Here is a 9620-nt window from a genome sequence, read left to right as displayed (position 1 = left end):
AGATTGCGAAGAATCTGAATGAAGTTTCTCTGGAAGAGCTTATCAGCGCCTTGAGAAGTCATGAAATAGAGCTGGACGCAAATGAGCCTCAAAAGAAAGGTAAGTCTATTGCATTAAAATCAAATATCAAGAAATGCACTAACGCTTTTCAGGCCAGAGAAGAAGATCCTGAAGAATCAGAATCTGAAGAAGAAGATGAACTGTCCATGATTTCCAGAAGGCTAAATCAACTCTGGAAGACCAAGCAAAGGAAGTTCAGAGGCTTCAGAAGTTCAAGGAAATTTGAACGTGGAGAATCTTCTGATGAAAGAAGATTTGACAAGAAGAAGGTCATGTGCTATGAATGCAATGAGCCTGGACACTACAAGAATGAATGTCCAAATCTTCAAAAGGAAAGTCCCAAGAAGAAGTTTCATAAGAAGAAAGGTCTTATGGCAACTTGGGATGAGTCAGAAGATGATTCAGAAGATGAGCAGGCCAACTGTGCGCTGATGGCGACAGAAGATGACGGATCAGAATCTACATCAGAATCAGATTCTGAAGAGGTATTTTCTGAACTTACTAGAGATGAGTTAGTTTCCGGTCTAACTGAACTTCTGGAACTCAAGTCTCAGATTAGTCTCAAATACAAAAAGCTGAAAAAGCAATTTGAATTTGAAACAAAGAAGCTTGAGTTGGAGAATTCTGAATTAAAAGAAAAACTTTTAAAATTATCCAATAATGTTGGATCTCCTTCTGATTCAGAAAAATCCACTCCTAGTCTGAACCATATTCTGAAAGAATATGATTTAAGTTTCAGAAAGTTCTTATCTAGAAGTATGGGCAGAAGTCAGCTAGCTTCTATGATATATGCTGTGTCTGGAAACAAAAGAGTTGGCATTGGTTATGAGGGTGAAACCCCATACAAACTTGAACCTGTTGATGAAATGAAAATTACATACAAGCCATTGTATGATCAGTTCAAGTATGGCCACTCTCATGATATTAGGCACACCTCACATGCACAAAGTTTTCACATAACACACACTAAGAAGCATGTGACACAACCTAGGAAATATCATGAAACTCACATTAAGAATTATCATGCTGTTCCTCCTATTGCTTACAATGTTAAACCCAAGTTCAATCAGAACTTGAGAAAATCTAACAAGAAAGGACCCAAAAAGATGTGGGTACCTAAGGATAAGATTATTCCTATTGCAGATATCCTTGGCTGCAAGAAGGACAAAGCACAACATGTCATGGTACCTGGACTCTGGATGCTCGCGACACATGACAGGAAGAAGGTCTATGTTCCAAGACCTGGTGCTTAAGTCTGGAGGAGAAGTCAAGTTCGGAGGAGATCAGAAGGGCAAGATAATTGGCTCTGGAACTATAAAGTCTGGTAACTCTCCTTCCATTTCTAATGTACTTCTTGTAGAAGGATTAACTCATAACCTCTTATCTATCAGTCAATTAAGTGACAATGGTTATGATATAATCTTCAATCAAAAGTCTTGCAAGGCTGTAAATCAGAAGGATGGCTCAATCCTATTTACAGGCAAGAGGAAGAACAACATTTATAAGACAGATCTGCAAGATCTTATGAGTCAGAAGGTGACTTGTCTTATGTCTGTTTCTGAAGAGCAGTGGGTCTGGCACAGAAGATTAGGTCATGCTAGTTTGAGAAAGATCTCTCAGATTAACAAACTGAATCTTGTCAGAGGACTCCCTAATTTGAAATTCCAATCAGATGCTCTGTGTGAAGCATGTCAGAAGGGCAAGTTCTCCAAACCTGCATTCAAGTCTAAGAATGTTGTTTCTACCTCAAGGCCATTAGAACTCTTGCACATTGATCTGTTTGGCCCAGTCAAAACAGCATCTGTCAGAGGAAAGAAATATGGATTAGTCATCGTAGATGATTATAGCCGCTGGACATGGGTAAAATTCTTGAAACACAAGGATGAGACTCATTCAGTGTTCTTTGATTTCTGCATTCAGATTCAATCTGAAAAAGAGTGTAAAATCATAAAGGTCAGAAGTGATCATGGTGGTGAATTTGAGAACAGAACCTTTGAAGAATTCTTCAAAGGAAATGGTATTGCCCATGATTTCTCTTGTCCTAGAACTCCACAGCAAAATGGGGTTGTAGAACGAAAGAATAGGACTCTTCAAGAAATGGCCAGAACCATGATCAATGAAACCAATATGGCTAAGCATTTCTGGGCAGAAGCAATAAACACTGCATGTTATATTCAGAATAGAATCTCTATCAGACCTATTCTTAATAAGACTCCCTATGAATTGTGGAAGAATAAAAAGCCCAACATTTCATATTTCCATCCTTTTGGATGTGTGTGCTTTATTCTGAACACTAAAGATCATCTTGGTAAGTTTGATTCCAAAGCTCAAAAGTGTTTCCTTCTTGGATATTCTGAACGCTCAAAAGGCTACAGAGTATACAATACTGAAACATTGGTTGTAGAAGAATCAATCAATATCAGGTTTGATGATAAGCTTGGTTCTGAAAAACCAAAGCAAGTTGATAATTTTGCAGGTTGTGATATTGACATATCAGAAGTTGTTGAGCCAAGAAGCAACGCATCAGAAGCAGAGCTTCTCAGAAGCAAAGAATCTGAAGATCAAGTATCAGCTTCTCTGGAGGATCTATGTATTTCTGAAGAACCATCTGTCAGAAGATCATCCAGACTCATCTCTGGTCATTCAGAAGATGTCATTCTTGGAAAGAAGGATGATCCAATCAGAACAAGAGCATTCCTTAGAAACAATGCAGACTGTCAATTAGGTCTTGTATCTTTGATCGAGCCAACTTCTGTTGATCATGCTCTAGAAGATTCAGACTGGATAATTGCTATGCAAGAAGAACTAAATCAGTTTACAAGGAATGATGTTTGGGATCTTGTTCCTAGACCAGATGGATTCAATATAATCGGTACAAAATGGGTCTTCAGAAACAAGCTCAGTGAGAAAGGCGAAGTGGTAAGGAACAAAGCCAGACTGGTGGCTCAGGGTTATAGTCAGCAAGAAGGGATTGACTACACAGAAACCTTTGCACCAGTGGCCAGGTTAGAATCTATTCGTCTATTAATTTCTTTTGCCACTCAACATAACATCACTCTCTATCAGATGGATGTTAAGAGTGCCTTCTTAAATGGTTATATAGATGAAGAAGTTTATGTCCATCAACCTCCTGGTTTTGAAGACTCTATGTCTCCTAATCATGTTTTTAAACTTAAGAAATCATTGTATGGATTGAAACAGGCTCCCAGAGCTTGGTACGAACGCTTAAGTTCTTTCCTTCTGGATAATGGTTTCACTAGAGGAAAAGTGGACACTACTCTCTTTTGTAAAACCTTTGAAAAGGATATTTTAATTTGTCAAATATATGTAGATGATATTATTTTTGGAACATCTAATGCTACACTTGGAAAGGAGTTTGCTAAGTCTATGCAGGCTGAGTTTGAAATGAGCATGATGGGAGAACTCAAGTATTTCCTTGGAATACAAATAAATCAAACATCAGAAGGAACATATGTTCACCAAACCAAGTATGTGAAGGAACTTCTGAAGAAGTTTAATCTTCTGGACTGCAAAGAAGCCAAAACTCCTATGCATCCAACATGCATCCTAGGTAAGGATGAGGTAAGTAAGAAGGTAGATCAGAAGTTATACAGAGGTATGATTGGATCTCTTCTATATCTGACTGCTTCTAGACCTGACATTCTGTTCAGTGTTTGTTTGTGTGCTAGATTCCAATCAGATCCTAGAGAATCTCATTTAACTGCTGTTAAGAGAATTCTAAGGTATCTGAAAGGTACTACTAATGTTGGTTTAGTTTACAGAAAATCTAAAGAATACAACTTAGTAGGATTCTGCGATGCTGATTATGCTGGAGACAGAATTGAAAGAAAAAGTACTTCAGGAAGTTGCCAATTTCTTGGAAGTCACTTAATCTCCTGGTACAGCAAGAAGCAAGCAACCATTGCTCTATCAACCACAGAAGCAGAATATGTCGCAGCTGCTGGTTGTAGCACACAGATGCTCTGGATGAAGAGTCAGTTAGAAGATTATCAGATATTTGAGAGTAACATTCCTATATTCTGTGATAATACTTCTGCTATATGTTTATCTAAGAATCCTATTCTTCATTCAAAAGCTAAACATATTGAGATAAAACATCATTTCATAAGGGACTATGTTCAGAAGGGTGTTATTTCTTTAAACTTTGTTGATACAGACCATCAATGGGCTGATATCTTTACAAAACCCCTGGCTGAAGATAGGTTTAAGTTCATTCTGAAGAACATCAGTATGGATTTATGCCCAGAATGAGAAGATGAGAAGTTCTCATGTATGAGTATCTTCTGAAATGAATGTGGAACAATTTTTTTTAGAAGTTCTGATTGAAATCTTTTAGAAATTATGATTCGGTTATTACTAACGTTTCATTGTCTAAGTTGATTCAGAACCTCTTTTAAAGCAAAACAGCTGTTACGTTTTATCTCGGGATGGTAAACCTGTCGTTACTATTCATGGATAAGCGCGCGTGCAGTTGAAGGAACGCCGACCATAGGTAACTGTGCCAGTCACTTCATTTGTCTTTATTATCTCTCCTCACGTCACGTAACATTAAATGCTAGTCATCATTCGTTTCATTTCATTTTCTTTTAAATACTCTTTAAACTCTTCTCGTTCCCTCTCAACTTTTTCTATCTCCTTGCATTCCTCATAAAGTTTGTCTCTCTCTCTCTTCCATATCAAACCCTACCTGCAAACCCATCATGAACTCTTCATCAAGCCCAGGAAATCATGAAAATAATAAAAACAACAAACGAAAAGCTGTTGAAACATCTCCTTCCAAACCCAAAAAGATCAAAATCACCTATGATCCTCTCAAGGTGAATCCTTTCGAAGCAATGTTGTCTGGAAACTATTCTAGACGTGTGTTTCATCCTCCTGGTGAAAGCCCTCCATCATCTCCATCTTCTTCCTCATCTTTCGACCTTCAAGACTCAGCTTCCTCTGATTTTTCCTCTCCTTTAATCTCTTCTGAAGACATCTCTTCATCTTCACCCGCTGAGGATGTTGTCTCTGGTAAAGGTGGTGGAAGATCTGCTGCAGGACCAAGTCTCCCTGTTCCCTCGCCTGAAAGCCCTAGAAGCAGTCAATGAGGCGTTTCACTCCTTCATGGCATGCTGGCACAGACGTGGTCTTAGCTAGGGTCCTAGGATTTGGTCTTAGTAGTTTTCTTTTTCTTTGTTGCACAACTTCTTGTAATCCTCTTTTGCTGATCAATGAAAAAGTTTCTTTGGGTTTTACATTCCAGTAAATGTTTTCTTTTGTCGTTTTATACATCTGAATTTTTTTTATATTCTTTTTGATGTTATGACAAAAAGGGGGAGAAAGATAAATGATAAATGATTTGATTAAATCTATCAGTTGCTGGGTAAAGGCTCCCACACATTCACTAACAAGAACTGCAAGTTCTATATGGTTTAAGTGTTTTGCAGGTACAGAGAAGTGAAGTGAATCTTCAAAGCAAACACTAGAAGCAAAACCATGGAAACTGAAGCAAGCTGAGTGCTGTCAAGCTTCAGAGATCAGAAGCAAGAAAGAAGAATGAATCAGAAGCATTAATAATAGAATTTGAATATCATTGTCTATCCTGTTATGACAAAATTCTATTTGCCCTGATACATATAATGTTATGGCTCTGATACATTATTTGCTCTGATACATGTTTTTAGCCTAAATGCTCTGATACATTTGGCTCTGATACATATCATGTATTTGAATATACATTTTATGTTCTAACTCGTTCATGCTGACTTTTGTCGTTTAGTTTTTGTTCTGTAACATTTCAGGATGTAGAGATGCTCAGATGATGCTCTGGTACATTCAACAATGTTCTGATACAAATCTAGCATGAAGTGATGTTGGTAGACATTCAAAGTTCTGAAGCTATCCGAGGGAAGCAGAAATCAGAAGATGTGAATGTTCTAAAAGATCCAGTAATTCAAGTTCTGAAGCTGTCCTGAATGGAAGCAGAAGTCAGAAGCTGTGAATGTTCTGAAGATCAAAGAAATTCAAGTTCTGAAGCTGTCCAATGGAAGCAGAAGTCAGAAGCTATGAATTCTCTGAAGGAAGAAGCTATATGATCGTCTCTACCGAAATAATCAGGGAAGTCTTTTATCAAAGTTCTTCGAGTATTTATTTCAGGGGGAGATTATTTATCTCAGGGGGAGATTGTTAATCTCAGGGGGAGACATATTCATATGCTTACGCTATAGCTGTGTAATTTGTCTTTTGCCGTCTACTCTTTCTGATCGCAAATTCATATCATTTATATATATGTTTTTGTCATCATCAAAAAGGGGGAGATTGTTAGAACAAGATTTGTTCTTATCAATTATCTTAGTTTTGATGATAACAATAATATGAATTTTGCTTAAGATAATATGGTACTCTAATCCAATGCAATTTCCCTTTCAGGAAATATATAAAGAGTACGCATAATTCAGCGCTCAGAAGATGTGTCTCAAATGGTTCAGCGTGCATCATCAGAACATGGTCTGGCAAGACATCAGAAGATGGTCGAAGCAGAATCAGAACATGGGTCTATGGAAGCATCAGAAGAACATGAGATCAGAAGCACTGAAAATCAGAAGATGGTATCACGCTCAGAAGCACTTCAAGGTCAGAAGATCAGAAGATGCTGTGCACCAAGCTGTTTGACTCTGATGATATTCAAACGTCGTATTCACAAACATCAGATCAGAAGGAAGTACACGTGGCAGACTACGCTGACTGACAAAAGGAACGTTAAAGCTACTAAAGGCTACGTCAGTAGACACAGCGTGAACAAGGCTCGAGGTAGTTGACAAAAGCGTATAACATTAAATGCAAAGCTGTACGGAACACGCAAAGCATTAAATGCATTCAACGGTCATCTTCTCAACGCCTATAAATATGAAGTTCTGATGAGAAGCAAGGTTAACGATTCTACACAAAATCAACTTATATCAAACTTGCTGAAACGCTGTTCAAATCAAAACTCAGAATCTTCATCTTCATCAAAGCTCACTACATTGCTGTTGTAATATCTTAGTGAGATTAAGCTTAAATTGTAAGAGAAATATCACAGTTGTGATTATCGCTTTTAAGAAGCATTTGTAAACTCTTGAATAGATTACATTAAGTTGTAAGGAACTAGAGTGATCAGTTGATCAGTATACTCTAGGAAGTCTTAGCAGTTGGCTGAGCAGGAAGTCTTGGCAGTTGGCTGAGCAGGAAGTCTTGGCAGTTGGTTGAGCAGAAAAGTCTTAGGAGTGAACTAAGCCTAGAGTGATCGTGTTGATCAGTAGACTCTAGAAAAAGTCTTAGGAGTGAACTAAGCAGTTGTTCCTGGAGTGATCAGGTTGTGATCAGAAGACTCTGGAAGACTTAGTTGCGGCTAAGTGGAAAACCATTGTAATCCGTGCGATTAGTGGATTAAATCCTCAGTTGAGGTAAATCATCTCTGCGGGGGTGGACTGGAGTAGCTTCGTTAACAGCGAACCAGGATAAAAATATTTGTGCATTTATTTTTATCATCCAAGATTTAAAGTCACACTTATTCAATCCCCCCCTTTCTAAGTGTTTTTCTATCCTTCATAAACCTCTTCTGCTTCAAGAGACAGCCACACCCCCTTAAGTTATATGAAATAACATTCATAAGGAAACAGATGAAGGAACAACCTACTGAGAAAGGGAAATACCATCTCTAATTTCCAACTCTTTGATCGCATCGACATAAACCCCACTGCTTTCTCCTCCAACAATACCCAATGCCGTCGTCTTCGACCACAACTTCACCGCCACCTCCTCAGAGAAACTCTTCGTGAATCTTCCATTTTCCTTTACCAAGCACGAATCTGAGATGTCTTCAGCCGAATTCTTCATTCCTTAACAAAGTTAGTTGAGTTCTATTGTTTACCGTTAGATGGTTGGACGAGTTTATTAGATCTTAACAGAGTAACCATTTACTCATGCCTCTCTTGTGTAACTGTAAAAACTTGTACATAAACTTGTACTAATGCATCTGAAGAGCTCAATGATTGAAGATAAAAATTCACTGCTAAACTCTCATACTACGACATAATACTTATTGATTGATTTTCAATTCGATTATAGTATTAATAGTTAGTTTGGATCATCATTGCTGTTGAAGTATGCCTTAAAACCTTTGAGTGATGAAGAGAAAGAAAATATGTTTCAAGATTTCCAAATATCAGGAAGTCGAAAAGCAACAAGAAGTCCGATTTGGCGGTTCACGAATTTCGGGTTTGACCGATTCGGTTTGCAGATCCATTATTTAATGTTAGAATGTTGGATACATATAAATTTAAAAATAGTCTAAATTAATATAAAATATATTATAAGATATTTATAATATTTTATTCTAATAATTTTTGGTTGTATTTTGGCTTTGTTTGTTGGAATTTAATAGTTATAAATATGTATCTCTTATGGTTAGTACAATGTGACAATTTCAGAGTTTTAGACAAAAAGGGAGAAATAAGGATTTAGGATCAAAGGGAGGTAAAGGATAAGATGGTGAACTTAACTTATTTATTCATCATGGTGAACTACAAAAAATTACCATTGATTTAATAATAAATAAATTCAATAGTTATGATTGATTATAAGTAACCTATAGTAATAGATAAAGAAACAAATTTTTGTATTTATATCCTAACATATATTTTTAACTAGATCACAATATTTATCGTAATTATAAATTAAACCCAAATATTGATCACAAATTACAAATTAGACCCCAAATTTATCACAAATTACTAATTAGACCTAATATTTAATACTAATTATAATAATATTTTATTAATTAAAAATTATATATATAAACACAGCTACATAATTTGGAAATCCAATTCTTGAATTGAAAGCATCACAAATTACTGACTAACATGACAAAAGCAAATTCCATGTGAAAAACTTCTATGATTCCAATTTTCTTCAAAAAAGGATAGTTATTACATAATTTGAATATTCGGTATATAAATGGACTTAATGACAATCATTAATTGGCCTTGTACAAATATTGCAAAAGAGAACTTTGAAGGCCATTGTCCATTTTGCAATTGTATGACCAAATGAAATTTCAAAAGAGGGCGGAGTTAATGAAATATCTAAAGTCATATTGCAAGTTGACCTTTCCATTTCTCATATATACTTTACGGAAGTCTGCTGCCTCTGTTTTGGCAAGTATTCTGCAATATAACTATCAATTTTACTTGGAAATTCGTCTTGTTTAAATAAGGTTGCTTGCTTCAATCTAGATCAAAGACCACCTGAAGTAGTGCCTTACGTAGTCTACTTATATTGGAAAGTGATGATGGAACTAGTACAATCACATAGGTAATGGCTTAAATAGATGCTGTAGAGGCTCTCTTGGAGGCACCTTAAGGATAAAAGTTGCGAACTAGGATAGCATCTATGAAGGGAGGCGAACTCGTGAAACTACTTAAAAATCACCACCATATCCTCTCTAATGAGAAGCTAGAACCTCTTAAAAAAGAATAGTTAAAACAATCAAGTCCCTGCCCTTTATTCCCATCACA

The sequence above is a fragment of the Vicia villosa genome, linkage group LG5, assembly GCF_029867415.1.
Source record: "Vicia villosa cultivar HV-30 ecotype Madison, WI linkage group LG5, Vvil1.0, whole genome shotgun sequence".
Lineage (NCBI taxonomy): Eukaryota > Viridiplantae > Streptophyta > Magnoliopsida > Fabales > Fabaceae > Vicia > Vicia villosa.
The sequence above is the reverse complement of the archived record's forward strand: the minus strand, read 5'-3'. Positions refer to the sequence as shown.